The following is a 17,931-nucleotide window of genomic DNA, read 5'->3' on the forward strand; positions in this document are numbered from 1 at the left end:
TTAGAAGCCACAGACAGCATATATATGAGATGGAAGGAGGCTATCCAACCCTCAGTAGACTTTATGTCAGAGACAAAGGGATGTAGAAGCCACTAGGTTTTGTAGGTCCAAAACCCAGTGTGGTAGCTGATGTGGTAGCTAATACAATTATCCTCTGATACAAAGAACATAAATCATAGATTTTATTTTTATTCAATTTTTATATGAAGGTAGCTACTTGCTTATTTAAAAGATAGAATAATTCCTGCAAAAATATTTGGCAAAACTGAACGCTAGTAAATTGCTAGCCCAAAAACTTTGGGATAAGTTGGTTTAAACTATCACAGGTAAAGGAATATATCTGCACAAGTGTGATCTCACAAAGAATTTAGTACTGAATTGTCATTGTTTGGCTATTTACTTTGTATTTCTCCAGTCACAAATTAAGGCCATCATAATTTATCTAGCTTCTACTAAATGATAGGAGTATCTGTTCACTATCCTCAACATTAAAAAAAAAATCTTTAGATGTTTGAAATAAATACTTTTAATTCAATAAAAAATAATAATTTATCACCACTTTTACTTTTATCAAAATAATTCTATAGGGATATTATGTTTCTCAATCTTTTCACAGTTTGCTCTGCTGTCCTCAATCCCGGAGCTCAGAATAAAGTGCACAATTTATTAGTGATGGATTCAGTCTCAATCAGAACTTATGGTTTTGATGTTTAAGGTATATCTTCAGATCATAATTAAGACTGCTCTAAATTAATGGTTCATTTTTGGTTTGTAGCCCTGGAACAATTCAATCTGTTTCTTTAAAAAAAAAGAAGCAAAACGGAACTGGAATCTTATCTGAATTTATATTTTCCCTTTATTTTTTCAAACCTTAATTTGAAACCAGACTGTAGAGCAGGAAAATTGGTGAGAATGTGATTTGGTTTAACAGTATTTATGTAGTTATATATAGATATATGACACACACACACACATATATATGCACACATAATATGCTTACTGTTATGTATATGCATATATACTATTTTATATATATATATACACTGTTACACTTACCTCTGATGTACTAAAACAGACTCAATTTGCAACATGAAACAAACTATTCAACTTTTTATTGTCCTATGTTTAATATAAATTGCTATAAGGTGAAATGTATGCTAGCTGTGAGGAATGTGGGGGTACTAGGAAAAAATAATTAAAGACTGAGATTGTGTCTTCCAAGAGCCTGCAGTAACTGGTACAGATTTCTATACATGGAAAATGTTAAATTACAGATCATTTGATTGAGCTAAAACTGTGAAGGAGTCACTAAATGCCGCTGAAAGTTTCAGTTGTAGAGTCAGACTTCGGCTTGAGTTTTGATTTCAACACTTAGCAAAAGAGGGGGATATTGGTATATTTATTTTAAAAAGTGAGTTAAAGAGCTTAGCCATTAGCCTAGAGCAGTTACTCAATGAAAACCAATAAAGGCAATAATAACGTCTGTATCAACATTATAAGACAAAAATGGGTACATGTGTTTGTATCATTCACTAATTCAATTATTCTACCAATGTGTATTGAGCATTTGCCATGTTGAAGGCTTGCGCTGGTCTCTCTGGCCAAAGCACAGTTCTATCAGCGGGGCAGGGATGGCTACTTCCCCTCTTAAGCTGTGGTGCTCCCACTTCCATCCTGTGACATTTCTGCTAGGCTGCCTGAAGCTACACATCCTCACCTCTGTGTCCATGTGACTTGTTCTTGCCAATGGAAAACAGAGAAAGTGTGACTTCTGATCCTTTAAAGAAGCAGGTATGCTTTCTTCTTTATTTCCTTGGCATTAGCTAGTTGCAGAGGACTCTCAGGCCCTGAAAGTATGCAACCACAAGAAAGACAAAGTTTGGGTGTTTGAAGATTGACAAGGACAAAAGGCTCCTGGATTGGACTATTAGATAAACAAATCAACATTTGCTGTTTTAAGCCATTGACATTTGGGGATTAATTTGTTATAGTAGATAGTACTAATCCTTACATAATCAGGTGGAACTTGACCTAATTGAATTTAGGCTCTGAAAGAAAATACCTGTTGGAACAGCTTGCCTTATTCTTGTGAGTTGGTGGGTGTGTGTAAGCCAGTCAAGCCCTTTGGAAATTCAAGATTTCATGACCATAACAGGACAGTTTCTGCTTCCTTTTCCCTATGTCTTGCCTTTATGTTCCCACTGGTTAGAGAGACTTGAAATGAGATGAAGGCATGAATTCTGGTGTTTGACTTTATGCCTTTCCTATTTTTCACCCTCCTGTTGGTGAGCTCAGTGCCAGTCTGAGAATAGTTTGACAACTGCTTACCACTCTTGCTGTTCACTGTTCACTCTGCCATGCCATTTTGTTCTACACTGAAGCTGGTCTAAGATTTACATAAAAATTTAATTGATAGAGTATAACCAGGGAGTCTAGATTTCTGAAGACTATGAATATAAAATGACATCAAATTAACTTTTAATGTTTTACTCAAGTTATATGTTAAAACAGCCCTTACAAAGTATGTCTTATGTTTTGGTTTTAACTGATGCAAAAAAATCCTTTGAGACTATAAATGCCATTTCCAGGATGTGCCTGGCATCTGCATCCAGTCAGCTCTAAGTGCTTTGTATTGTTACAAACTCTCCTCACAGTGACTTGGCAAATGGTCCCCTGTGATTTGCCTCCATGACTTTTTATATGACTTTCATTAAACGGCCAGGTGGCATACAAAAATAAACATTGACTTCTCCTGTATCTGTGCTGGTCTTGGTGTGGTTCACTCAGACATGTGAGAGTTGTCATGAGGCTAGCTGCTCCAGATGGGGCTTGGATGGGAATACTCATTTCTGCCCCACGTCTCCCATCCCTTCCCTTGGAGCAGTGGGCCAGCCCAGGCACGTCCTTCTCTTGGCCATGGTAGGATCATGAGAGCAGAAACCCAGTCTCACAAAGAATTTTCAAACTTCTGCTTACGTCATGACAAGCTGGGCATCAAAGAAAGTCAGTGATCACATCCATACTCAATGGGTTGAGCAATATACTCATCCTGTTGTTGGGAGGACATGCACAGTTGTGTGGCAAAGGCATGTCCTTAAAAATGAAGTATTGGTGTCATTAAGGCAACTTACCATAATCACCCTGTCTTCCCATCAGAAGACAGTAATTTTCTAATTCGCACTCCCTTCTTAAACACAGGCATTTTCCATTTGAAGCTGACTTATTTTATTAATTCATTAAATAAAAAAGCCTATGTCCTTACCAGAACAGATTACATAGGAGGCAGCAAAGCAGTATTTTAAAAGGAATTTTGAGCAATAAAATTGCAGCCAATAGCAAAATTTATCTTTCAAAGAGCATATGTAAATATGTGTTCATAAATTTATTCATTCATTCAACAAATATTTGTGGCACTGATAATTTACAGAAAGTCAAAGTGCTTCAAGGAACAAAATACTAATAAGACAATATCTCTGCCTTTTACAATGAGTCATATCAGAAAAATGACCCCTCCCTGGACACATCAAATAACTCATAATAGGAGTGTATAATACTACTATTAATACTACTACTAATAATAATAATAACTCATAAGTCCAATAAGGCAATTGACTTTTTGTTTGTTTTGTATTATCTGTTCCTCATCACAACTTCCACTAAAAAAAGTGCATATTATTAGTTATGTTACTTAGTGTTAAAATACATATGCTAACAATCAATTATACTGGGTAAATGGCATTCCCCACAGGGCTGTGTTAAAATGGAAGAGGGGAATCAGATAGAAAAGGTGAGCAGCACTGTGTTTACCTGAGAAGTTGAAATGAGTCTTCTGTAGAAAACTGTAACATAATACTCCTGAGATAGCTGTCCATCAAGAAGGCCACTTCTATTGTAAACCCTTGGATGGTGTCTAGGAAACCAAATTTTAAAAGAGTTTCCACCATGCCTAGAGATAACAATGACTCACTGTGCCTAAACTGTTGATGCAAACAGTATGATATATGCAGACTATCTATTTTCCTTCAAGGAGTCTGCAATTTTGGTATGGGCTAGGCAGCAGGTGCGTATGTGACAAGCCCTCAAGAAAACTGTGAGTCCAGTGAGCTTCCCTGGGAGACAGTGTTTCTTATATGTTGTCACATTTGCTGGAGAATTGAGCATGTCTTCATGACTGCATTGGGAGCTGGTTCTTAGAGGCTTGCGTTCATTTTCCTAATATCCTGAACCCATGGCTGACTGTGCTCTGTGGCCCTTTGCTGGAGTAAATCATAGCTGAGAGTACAATTGAGTCCTGCGAGTCCTCCTAGGGACTATCAAAACTCAGTGGGATCTTGAGGACTTTTGACCAAAATGCAATCTTCTGTTCCTTTGTTCCTGGATGTCAAAGGTGACCTTGTATGACAAATGCACTCACCCTTTCCATGGAAATTTACTGAGCACTTACTATACAGTAAGTGTCCAGGCTAGATAGAATCTGAGAGTAAATCTGTGAATAAGGCCTTCGTGGTCCCTACATTCATGGAATTTGGGTTCATCAGGGATTGAAATAATAAACTAAGACAAAGACAACATTATTTTCAGCTTATCCTTCCTTTTTAAAATTTTTTCTAAAATGAAAAACATGCCCACGAGCTGTAAAATAGTAAACAAAGGACCTAATCCTTTAATAGAACACTTCACTAAAATGCAGTGCTTGGTTTCTCTGTTTTTCTTAGGAAAAAAATGGATCATGTTGTTAAGAGTAGCATATGATTTTAAAACTCAATAAAGATATAAAGATAATTGTTAGATAAGCACTGTCCAGTTATGTACAGTTATATAGGATGATATACAGTTATGTAGGATGATGCTAAAATGGTTACTGTATATTTTCTTAACAAAGTTTGCCAAAGTACTTCAAGGACTTCACTTCCAAGAGAAAATAACAGATGTCATACATGTGTTATAACTGGAAACTCTATTGCTATGAATTCTGACAGCAAGTTCAAATAATGAATTTGTAAGTGGAAACAAAACATACTGGGTATTGTAATTGATTTTTTTTAAGTGGCTTCAGCATCCTTGCAATAATTAGGTCAGATGTAGTATTTGAAATGTGTGGATTTCAAAAGGAATCAGATGAAGTGAAAATGGCAGCATTATTATCCCTTTGAAAATTAAAAAATTGCAGTGACATATTGGAAATTTAAATTCCTTGCTTCTTCAGTTTTATGCACAGTTTTTCTTGGTGCAGATCAGCCTCCAGTTTTTATTTTAAGATGTGCTTAGAACATATGAACCAGATAAAGCTAGCTTCCATCTGCACAGAAGTGGGAAGGTTTTACTGCCTGTATCGACCGCAAATATTTTCTCTTCTTATATCAACTTCTGCTGGGAGATTGAAAAAAGAAGATGGAATAGAAAAAAGTAGCATCATGATCTAATTTCGTGCAATCACTTTGAGTCTTACCAGAGAATATGTCTTATATTTTATGGACACTCATTTATCTCCTGTGCTTTGATGCTTTTGTAATCACATCATTAACAATATATGAGCAGAACAGTTCTTCAGATTTAGGTGTAACCGTGACTTGTTCATGGCTGCCAGCACATGGCAGGTGGATTGGCTTTTGTTATGAATCATTTGTGCGCATGATTTAATATATGTTTGGACCATAAGTCTGGCTTTGATTTTTAAACATTTGGCAGGTTGAGTCAATCTTGTGTGAATGTAAGTAAAATGCAGTGTGCAGTCAACATTATCTCCCTAAGCATCGCTTTTTCAGGCAGGTAATCATTTGAGGTCATGGCTGTTGTGAATTCACAATCATTTAAAATTATACTTTAGCCTGTTTTTGTTGCTCCAAATCTTGAACAGAATTGTTGAGAGAGTTTGAAAAAAAACAAAAACAAAAAACCGTTGAACTAAGAAGCAATGAAAGTGTTACATTTAGTGATAAAAGAAAATGCATTTGTCAAACAGAAGGATCTGGGTTGAAATTTCTTGACTCTTCGTATCACACATACTTGGGTTGTTTCATCAGCTTTCAAGAACTTCTTTATTTGTAAAATGAAGTTAAAAACAGGATCTGTCTTATAAAACTGTTTTGAATATTAAATGGTACAGTGCTTGAAATGTGATTATTTCCATGCCTCAACAAACATTACCTATGACATTTAATGTAAACATTTGTAGTTTCACATACATAAAGAAAGGTGCATAAAAACCTAACTGTATTAGCTCAGTAAATTTTTCTAAAAGGAAACATATCAGTCTAGATAGCACTGAGATCAAGAAGTGGAGTATTCTGACATGTTCCTTGCAGAAACTACTTCTTACCATTATCCAGGAGTTATTGTTAACGTGACTTTCTTCATTAGGGATGAGTTTAGCTTATTTTTAAACTTCATTTATTGATTCTTTCAGGTTTTTCTCCAGATACTCTCATGTGTCTGTGAACAAAGATATTTTTCTTGGCTAACTTTTCTTTCACCCTTCTTTCAGTGTACTAGATAGGAGTTTCTGTACAGTGGTGACCAGAAATGGTAAGAGCAGTCATCTTTTTCTTAACTCTCTATCTCAAGCAGAAAGCATTTTGCAATTCATCATTGTGTATAATTTCTGCTGCATTTAAAACTGATAGCATATTCAGAAAACTTTTATCTATTCCACATTGGCCAAGAATATTTGTATTTTGGGGATTCCCTGATAGCTCAGTTGTTAAAGAATCCGCCTGCAATGCAGAAGACCTCGGTTCGATTCCTGAGTTGGGAAGCTCCAATGGAGAAGGGAAAGGCTACACACTCCAGCATTCTTGGGCTTCCCTTGTGGCTCATTTGTTTTGCTTTTAGTAAAGAATGTGGAATTTTATCACAAACTTTATCAACATTCATAGGATTTACCTTTCTTTTTGGGGTTAATGTGTTATATTATGTTTTTTCCCCAAATGCATTCACAGAGTAAACCTCACTTAATTGTGGTGTATTATCCTTTCTATATATAAATGAGTTTGATATAATACTTTTGGAAGATTTTACATCTATGTTGATGAAGAAGATCTGCCTATAATTTTTCTTTCTTGTAATGCCCTTATCAGGTTTTGTATCAAAGATGTGCCTCATTAACCACAGGAGAAGCAGCCCTCTTTTTCTAGAAATTCACATTTTCTTCCTTAAATGTTTGGAAATGCTCATTGCTAGAACCATCTGGACTTAGGGTTTCATGTGTTGGGTTTCATAATCAGTAGTTTTCAAGAATGATACACTTTTCACTGAATTACCAAATTTATCTTTTGTTCTTTATTACTTCCTTTACTTTCTTAGGATTAATTTGCACTAGAATCGTTTAGTTTCTTTAGATGGATGCTTGGTTTATTCTCAATCTTTATTATTTTCTGATATATGCTTTTTATTAGACATGCCTCTAAATACTGTGTCAGATGTGTATCTCCAAAAATTTCATATATTATACCTTTTTAACCATTTGTTTCCAAAGATTACTTGATTTTCTTTGTGATTTCTTTCTTGACCTACATTTTATTTTAAAATTTATGGCTTAATTTCTAAGAATCTGGGAGATATTCTCATTATTTTTTATTGGACAAATTAATTATCATATGTCCCCCAAACATAATTTGAATTAATTAAATGCTGTGCAGTTTGTTTAGGCTTATTTGATGACTTATCACATATTTTATTTTGGCAAATGTTGTCTATGGACTCACGAAGATTGCCTATTTTGTCATTGTTGGATACAGTTTTCTATAAATGTCAAATTAGGTTAAAAGTGATGTTCAGATCATCTACTTCACTGTTTCTAGTTGTTTTGGGTGAAGGTGCTCGTATCCTGACAATGATTTCATCCTATTTTTGAGAAGGAGTCACTGGTCTATAGTTATCTTATTTCTGCTGTTTAATTTTGGTGAAAGATGTCTTAACTTTGGTAAAAATTGTCTTTATATGCATGTTGATGCTTGAATATTGACTCTTAATATCAATGGATATGATTTAGAATTCACATTCAGAGTGTCACTTTACTTAGTTGAAAAGCCATCTGAATTCTTATTTTTTATTAGCTTATTAATTTAATTTTTCTAGAAAACATTGTCACAGTCAGAACATTTTCTTTCTTGGACACTTAAAGAATTTTGAGAATAAAATGCTAAATCTTAATTTATAGTTCACTGAGTCAGTGGGTAATACTAACGATGTCTAATTGTCCTAAAGTTGACAAAGTTAAATAGACCTTCTGCTTTGTTGTTGAGTTGCTGAGTCATGTCCAACTCTTTGTGACCCTATGGATTGCAGCACGCCAGGCTTCCTTGTCCTTCTCTATCTCCCAGAGTTTGCGCAAACGCATGTCCGTTGAGTCAGTGATGCCATCCAACTAGCTCATCCTCTGTTGCTGGCTTGCACTGTAACAATTAGGTGACTTGGTAGCCAGCTTTCCCAAGTAGAACCCTCAGAGGATTTTGAAATGATAAATGAGTGAACTATTATCCTAGAATCTCCAACTGGTAATGATTTTTCATATAAACAAGTTACATATTTCAGACTAAAATATTGAAACATTTGTTGTCAATCAACAAGTTAAATTGTATCTGATATGCTAATAATCTAAACATAAGGCTATGCTTCACCTTTGGTAGCTCAGCTGGTAAAGAATCTGCCTGCAATGCAGGAGATCCCGGCTTGATTCCTGGGTCAGGAAGATCCCCTGGAGAAGGAATGGCTATCCACTCCAGCATTCTGCCCTGGAGAATTCCATGGATAAAGGAGCATAGCGGGCTACAGCCCTTGGGGTCGCAAAGAGTCGGACATGACTGAACGACTTTCAGTTTCACCTTTAAACAAGTGATGGGATTCTGAAGCTACTGTTTATGGATGAGCAGGTAGGACAAGTTTTCAGTTTCAGTTGGCCAACAATAAATAGTTGTCAAACAAGAAGTTGCTTTGTTAGTAAATTTGGTCTGAACCATCATATCTATGAGCAAATGTATGGGGAGTAATACAGCTGCCTCAGTACTGGGAAATATTTTTAACATTTTAATGCATGTACTTGGTACAATAATAGTTTGGGAGTTTAAAATTTGTTATTATGTACTGTAAAACTATCCATTGACTGAAAGGCTCTAAGTCATGCCAAAATGTTGTAATATTTATTTGCTAAGTTTTCCTTTTTTGTAATTATCTTGTCTTTCAAAGTGAAGAGCTAGAATGAATGAAATGGGTTTCTGTTAGAATATTCTAAACAATTCCTGATGAATATTGACTGTACCCAAAGCCAGTGGTCTAACACTTCTCAAAAGGTAAATGATTGCTATTTTGTTCTAATCCTAAAAGCAGGCATACTTTATTTTTCACAAAGTGTTAAATGTTCACTTTCACTTTTAACTTCTAAGAGCTGAAACTGAAGCTGCTTAGGAAAAGTTGGCTGAATCACTGACTGAACCACCATGGTATACACCTGAAACTAACACAGCTAACACAACACTGTAAATGATCTATCCTTTCATTAAAGAACAAAGAACAGTTGGCTGTTGAGTACTGCAGTTCTCAGGAGGCAGTATGATAAAGAAAAATTATACACAACAGAATAGATGTTGATTATAAAGAGAATTTGGAGTATTAGAGAAGTAATATTTTGAGACTATTCATTTCCTTCCTGAATTTTGTGATTAAACATCCTTGTTTTACTTTCTGTCCTATCTTAACTGTGAAAAAAATGTTTTGCGTCCAGTTTCTCCCAAAGCAAGGTGGGCTTTGATATTCAGAGATAAACTGCATGATTTCCATCAAAGAAAAGTAGCTTAACATTCAAAGGCATCAGAACACAGTGATCATATGCTTGATCTTTAAAGAATTATTTTGAATGCACATCATAGAATTGGCCACACACTACATCCTTAGTTCGTATATTCTGTAAATGCCATGACTGATATTCCTCCTACGCATATTAGAAGACTTGAATGAAATAGAATGCTCTTTAGAGTTCTTTACAACATGGGTAAAGCTTGTGTTTTAAGCATGAAGCTGTTTTGCTTTTTCTTTCTTCTAAGGTAAAATGCACAAAGAAAAAAAGCAAGAAAATCTTGTAAAATTAGGGTAAAAATCCAATGTGGGTTATTTTATTTTTAAAATAAATTTTACCTTAGATCACATTGGTGATGTCTAGCCTTAATCTAAGGCTAGATTGGTGAGTGAATTCTTACATAAGATTTCATCTTTATACTGGTATTTATAAATTGAGAAACTAATCTATATTAAATTGAAGTCCCTCCTCTTCTAGTATTAGATTTACCAGAGTTACTTTTCACTATAGAATCTCTGTGGTTTTTGGATTCTTTATTTAATATTAAAAATACATAAGGATGGAAGCCATGATGATAAGAATAAATTGATATCTTTCATTATAATCATTTTAAAGATTCTAGATAACACCTTACTATATTATTTTTATAACATTATGGTTTGTTTTCCTAGATGAGTATAATAAATATTATATATTTATGTTTTAAATTTTACAATGTAACTTTAATAATTATACAATGAAATGTCACATATGGAATCCTTGCAGTATATTATTAAAATTGTGACAAAATATAAGTAACATAAACTTCACCAGTTTTAAACATTTTAAGTGTATAATTTGGTGGCCTTCAGTACATTCATCATGTTGTGCAATCATTACTGCTGTCCAGTTTCAGAACTTTTCATCACACCACACAGAAACTTTATTTGTGAAACAGCTCCCCCATCCTCTCTTCCCTCAGCCCTATTCCACTTTCTGTCTCTCTTAATTTACCTATTATAGATACCTCATATAATTGGAGTCATACAGTACTTGTCCTTTCCTCACTTATTTCATGTAATGTATTTCCAAGGTTGATCTAGGTTTTAGTATGTATAAAAATGTCTTTCCTATTTAAGGCTTAATAATATTTCATTTTAATGATATATTGCATTTTGTTTATTCATCTGTTGATAGACATTTGGGTTACTTCCATCTTTGGGCTATTTGAACCATACTGCAGTGGACATTGGACTTCCCTGGTGATGCTAGTGGTAAAGAATCCACCTGCCGATGCAGGGGAAGTAAGAGACTCGGGTTTGATCCCTGGGTCAGGAAGATCCCCTGAAGGAGGGCATGGCACACTCTGGTATCTTGCTTGGTGAATCTCATGGACAGAGGAGTCTTCCAGGCTACAGTCCATAGGGTTGCAAAGAATTGGACATGACTGAAGCGAATTAAGCACTTATGCATGCATGCAGTTGGTATTAGTATACAAGCATCTCACTGAATTCTTGCTTTCAGTTTTTGTGGGCTATATTTAAAGAGGATTGCTGAACCACATGGTTCAGTTTGGTTCAGTCGCTCAGTCGTGTCCAACTCTTTGCAACCCCATGGACTGCAGCACACCAGGCTTCCCTGCCCATCATCAACTCCCAGAGTTTACTCAAACTCATGTCCAATTAGTCGGTGATGCCATCAAACCATCTCATCCTCTGTTGACCTCTTCTCTTCCCTCCTTCAATCTTTCCCAACATCAGGGTCTTTCAGATGAATTGGCTCTTCACATCAGGTGGCAAAGTATTGGAATTTCAGCTTCAGCATCAGTCCTTCCAATGAATATTCAGGACTGTTTTCCTTTAGAATTGATTGGATTCACCTCCTTGTGATTCAAGAGACTCTCAAGAGTCTTCTCCAACACCACAATTCAAAAGCATCAATTCTTCGGCGCTCAGCTTTCTTCACAGCCCAACACTCACATCCATACATGACTACTGGAAAAGTCATAGCTTTGACTAGATGGACCTTTGTTGGCAAAGTGATGTCTCTGCTTTTTAATATGCTGTCTAGGTTAGTCAAAACTTTCCTTCCAAGGAATAAACGTCTTTTAATTTCATGGCTTCAGTCACCATCTGCAGTGATTTTGGAGCCCCAAAAAATAAAGTTTGACACTGTTTCCACTGTTTCCCCATCGATTTGCCATGAAGTGATGGGACCAGATATCATGATCTTAGTTTTCTGAATGCTGAGTTTGAAGTCAACTTTTTCACTCTCCTCTTTCACTTTCCTCAAGAGCTTCTTTAGTTCTTCTCTTTCTGCCATAAGGGTGGTGTCATCTTCATATCTGAGGTTATTGATGTTTCTCTTGGCAATCTTGATTCCAGCTTGTGCTTCTTCCAGCCCAACGTTTCTCATGATGTACTCTGTATATAAGTTAAATAAGCAGAGTGACAATATACAGCCTTGACATACTCCTTTTCCTATTTGGAACCAGTCTGTTGTTCCATGTCCAGTTCTAACTGTTGCTTCTTGACCTGCCTACAGATTTCTCAGGAGGCAGATCAAATCATCTGGTATTCCCATCTCTTTAAGAATTTTCCACAGAACCATGTGGTAGTTATGTTTATTTGTTTGAAGATCCACCAAGCTGTTTTTCATAGCAGCTGCAGCATTTTATATTGCCACCAGCTATTGAAAAGGATTCCAATTTTTCCACATTCGCACCAACAATTGTTATTTTCTGTCCTTTTTGATATTAACTATCCTAATCGATGTGAGCTGATATATCTTTGTGGACTTGATTTGCATTTTTTAAGTGACTAGTGACATTAATCATCATTTCATGTGCTCGTTTTTCATTGTGCATCTTCTTTGGATAAGTGTTCTAGTCCTTTGCTCATTTTTAAATTAGGTTAGTTGGTTAATTTTGTTATGGTTGAGTTGTAGTAATTCTTTGTGTGTTCTGAATATTAATGTCTTATCATATATATTATTGGCAAACATTATCTGCCATTCCTTGTAGCTCAGTGGCTAAAGAATCTGCCTGCAATGCAGGAGACCTGGGTTTGATTCCTGGGTGGGAAAGATCCCCTGGAGAAGGAAATAGCAACCTACTCCAGTATCCTTACCTGGAGAATCTCATGGACAGAGGAGCCTGGCTCCATGGGGTTGCAAGAGGCAGATAAGTCTTAGCGACTAAACCACCACCACCATCTGCCATTCAGTAGGCAGGTTGCCTTTCATTTTCTAGGCAGTTTCCTTTCTGTGCATGAAAGTTTTAAAATTTTGATAAAATCCAGTTCATTAGTTCATACAACATTTCTGTTCAAAAAACATTTTTGTTATTGTCCTCTGGGTGTCTGGTGTTATATTCAAGCAGTCATTGTCCAGTTCAATATTATGAAGCCTTTCCCTATGTGTTCTTCTATGGTTTCTTTAGCTTTAGCACTTATATTGAGGTCTCTGATCTATTTTGAATTAAAATTTTTACATGGTGTTAGGTAAGGGTCCAACTACATTTTTTTGCATATGGATATACAATTTTTCCAGCACTATTAAAAGAGTACATTTTTCCACCTACTGTCCTTGACATTGATTTTGTATTAATAAATCAATTGACAATATATGTGAAAGTTTATTTCTGTGATCTTTTCTATTCCCTTGGTCTGTATATCTGTTGTTATGCCAGAACCACACTATTTTGATTAATATAACTTTGTAGTAAGTTTTGAAGCTAGGAATCCTGAGTCGTTCAACTTTGTTACTCTTTTCAAAATTGTTTGGTTGTTTGGAGTCCCTTGATATACCATGTGAACTTTCAGGTGGGCTTTTCTGTTTTTGAAAATGAATCTTGGAATTTTCATAAATATTGCATTGAATTTATATATTGTTTTGGATTGTATTGCCATTTTAGCAACATTAAGCCTTCTAATCAATGAATACTGGTTGTCTTTGCATGTATCTAGATCTTTAATTTCTTTGAGCAGTGTTTTGTAGTTTTCACTGTACAGATATTTTTCCTCTGTAGTTAAATTTATTTCTAGTTATTTTATTCTTTTTGATGTTACTATGAATAGAATTTTCTTTGTTTCCTTTTTGCACTGGTTCTTGTTAGTGCAAAAAAATGCAACTGATTTTTGTGTGTTCAGTTTTACTTGCTGCTTTGTTGGATTTGTCTATGAGCTCTGATAGACTTTGCCTGTGTGTATGTGCCCAGAAATGTTTACTCTTTAGGACTTTCTACATACAGATAATGTCTTCTGAGACCAGAGAAAATTTTGCTTTTGGCTTTTAATTACTTTCTCTTGCCTAAATGTTCTGAGTAAAATTTCAGTACTAGCTGATAGAAGTGGTAAAGGTGAGTATCCTTGTCTTGTTCCTAATCTTAAGGGAAAAACTGCTAGTGTTTATTCAGCATAATGTTAGCCATAGGTTTTTTCACATATGCAATATAAGAAATGACTTTTGGGGACCTACATTCCTGAATTCATTTTACTAATGAATTGTATAAATCAGTTAACTTCTATAAATTCAGTAGGGAGTATACTGAGTTGTATACTCCCTTCTGAATTCATTTTATTAATGAATTGTATAAGTTATTTAAGTTCTGTAAATTCAGTATACTGAGTTGTATACTCCCTACTGAATTCATTTTATTAATGCATTGTATGTTAAATAGGTTCTGTAAATTCAGTATACTCCCTACTGAATTTATAGAACTTAAATAACTTATACAATACATTAATAAAATGATTTTGGGAATATAAGTCCCCAAACATCATTTCTATAGTGGCTTTATGTGTTCATTACAGAAGACTCAAACAAGAATGGCTTAAATAAGACTCGGGTTTCTGATAAGAACAAATACTACACTTGATCTTAGCCAAAAGGCCGAGAAGCGATGGGAGACTCAGGTTTCTTTTTCTCTTATGTCACAACATCAGAGTCTGAAGTCTTATATAGTAATAGTTTTACAAAAACTTTAGGAGGCAAGATTCCTGATATTTTTAGGACAGCAGTGTACTTATGGAATGTAGGTAGCAAGACTATTTGGGTCAAGGGGCTAAGATCCTTTCATGATAAATTCATTTGGAAATCCCATCTAAATACTTCTTTTTTATTGATAAAATAGACTTATTTTTTGTTCATAGAAGAATTTGCTAATGTAGTTATGAGAACATGTACACGTGTGGTTTACTTTCTTTTTTTATTGGAGTATAGTTGCTTTACAATATTAGTTTCTGCTGTATCTTGAAGTGAGTCATCTGTGTATATATATGTACATACACGTGTATCCCCTCACTCTTGGATCTCACTCCCACCAGCCCTGTATCCCACCCAGCCAGGTCACCACAGAGCACCATGTTGAGCCTCTGTACTATATAGCAGGTTCCCACTAGCTCTCTGTTTTACGCATGGTAATGTACATATGCCAGTGCTAATCTCCCAGTTCATTCCACACCCTCTCTCCCAACCCGTATCCACACATCTGTTCTCTACATCTGCATCTGTATTGCTGCCCTGCAAATAGATTCATCTGTACCCTTTTTCTAGATTACACATATATGTATTAATATACAATATTTGTTTTTCTCTTTCTGACTAACTTCCCTCTGTATGACAGTCTTTAAGTCTGCTTACGTCTCATAGGCTAGAATCTATTTGCATGGACACCTATCTAGGCAATGAATGCGGTACAGTGCAGTTTTTAAGGTGGTTAGTTCTTCAAGTAAAAGAGGAATGATAAAATGGTAAGCATGAGAATAACAATCTATTCTATGTCATTTTGTTTCTTCATAAAACAGTAAGAGAAGAAATACTAGTATCAAATTCATATGTGCATATGCCTGATATACAATAAATATTTATGCAAAAAATGAATAACTGCATATGAAGTTCTTGAAGTGAAAATATCAGAAAGTTACTTTCAGCCATACATTCCATTTTGCTTTAAGAGTAAAATTAACAATAACAGTTAATAACAGTTTATTCTTAATAACAGTAACAGTTTAAAAGAATTAACAATTCTTTACATTATTCAAATGAAAATGTTGCATTTGCCTGGTTGAAGTGAGTGGAAAAACTAAATAAACCTCCCAGTGTCACTCTATAATCCCATTATTGTTTCATTCAATATTAAACAATTAAGCTTAATAGAGCAAGATAAATTGAGGGAGGTATATTTAAGAGTATACACATACACAAATATTCATTGAAGGTTTTTGTATCTCAGTTTTTTGATTTATAGGGTCTATTGAAAACTTACCCTGATTTCTCATTTCCCCTACAATTTCATTAATATACTCTAAGCCAGGAAGATTCTTGGAAGGCAGTGCCTTCCAGGAGCCAATCACTTTTCACTTCAAAAATTAAAACACTATTTACTCTTGCTTTCTACATGCATTCATTGAGGAATGTAAATTACACAATTAGATGCATTTTGTTGCTCAAATGAAAATTCCATATGCCAAAATCTCAGCTCAAGAGTGCCAGTTGGTAAAACCCAACCTCAGACCCTGCACTGCATACTGATTTGTATTTTTGCTTAAATCTTTCCTACTTGAAGGCTTAAAGTATCACTCTTCATCGTAAGTATTGTTTTCTTAGAATGGTTTTGATTTCTAACTAAGAGTGGTGAGTGATGAATTGAGGTTAGATAGTTAGAGTCACTGAGTGTTGAAATGTTGCTTCCTACTGTTTTCCTTTTACATCACAAGATAAAAATGAATCAAAATGAGAGATACAGTAGAACATGAGAAATAGTACTACTTTAAATGAATCTCTCAGTTCAAGTCAGAAAATCTCTTTATCAATATATCAAAAAATTTTCAAATCCTATAGAATAACAGAATTGAAATCTTTTCACTTATTATTTCTGAAGTTCTGTCATAACAGGCTCAGGTATTTTATAATTGTATTGCAATGACAGATGTTTATTGAACATACACTTAGAATATTTCCTCTGTTAAAAGTTTATCTTATCACATTTAATCTTTATAAACACTCTATAAGATAGGCAATTTTATCTCCATTTTATAAATGAATTTACTCAGCCATAGAACTACAAAGTTAATAGATGATTTGGATCCAGGATTGGACTGTAGATGATCTTTATTTAAAACTCATTATCTTAACCATTAGGTTATATGTATTCATTGGAATACCTTATTGTATTAGCTGAAATACACATACACATATTTGCACATGTAGGAGTTCCTATGTATCTGTATATCAAACATAGGAAAACTGTTCTTAGCATTTAGTAAGATGCAAAATTAATTAACAGAGAAAGGTTTGAAACAGTAGTTTCTTGACATTTAGGTCACTTAGACCAGTGTATAGGTTATATCATTCAAGAGACAAGTTGATGCACTTATTCAAAGTTAATACTTAGAGACCCAAAAAATATTGATTAAGATTGGTTTAACTCAAATCGAATCTGACCATGTCTTCCTTCATTCTTTAATGATATGAAAAATGTTGCCCAAGTAACAGTAAGACTAAGATTTAGTACAGGATAATCCTTTCTAAAAAATTCTTGATTCATGTGTATTAGACAAAAAAAACCTGGTTTAGAATGAAAAAGTTATTCCAAGGAACTGTATTAAAATAAAATTATGTCTTACCAAAATATTCTTTACTAAAAAATCAAATCTTCAAGTAGTTGTATTTAACAAGACCCATCTTGTATTACTTACTAAACTACCAACAGATATTTTTCTTTCTAAATTGATGCCATCATTTTGGGCCTTAAATGTTGCCATGCAGCATAAAATATGACATAATTTTACAAGAAACATTAATCCTTTCAAAAATTAAAATTTGCTAGAACTGAAAACAATAGGATGGTTAGTGATCTCAAAGTATTCACATGATAGAGGATATATTTTAACCTAGTTTATCCCCATACAAAGGTAACCACTGTGGGCCCTATAATGTGTCTTATTGTAGTCAAAGTCTAAATTCCTTCTTGCTATTGATTAAATCAGTGATCCCCAAACTTTGTGGCACCAGGGACCAGTTTCGTGGAAGAATTTTTCCTCAGAGTGGGTTCCAGGAGCGGGGATGTTTTGGGGATGATTCAACTACATTACATTTATTGTGTGTGTGTGTGTGTGTGTGTTTAATATCAGCTCAACCTCTGGTCATCAGGCATTGGATCC

At 34.7% G+C, this 17,931-nt stretch overlaps 1 pseudogene; it reads right to left on the minus strand.

Annotated features, from left to right (window-relative positions):
* Positions 1-14,507: 14,507 nt before the first annotated feature.
* On the minus strand, positions 14,508-14,671 carry LOC139031327 (U2 spliceosomal RNA; annotated as a pseudogene).
* Between the last annotated feature and the right edge of the window lie 3,260 nt (positions 14,672-17,931).

The sequence above is a fragment of the Odocoileus virginianus genome, chromosome 26 (assembly GCF_023699985.2).
Source record: "Odocoileus virginianus isolate 20LAN1187 ecotype Illinois chromosome 26, Ovbor_1.2, whole genome shotgun sequence".
In the NCBI taxonomy this organism is placed as follows: Eukaryota; Metazoa; Chordata; class Mammalia; order Artiodactyla; family Cervidae; genus Odocoileus; species Odocoileus virginianus.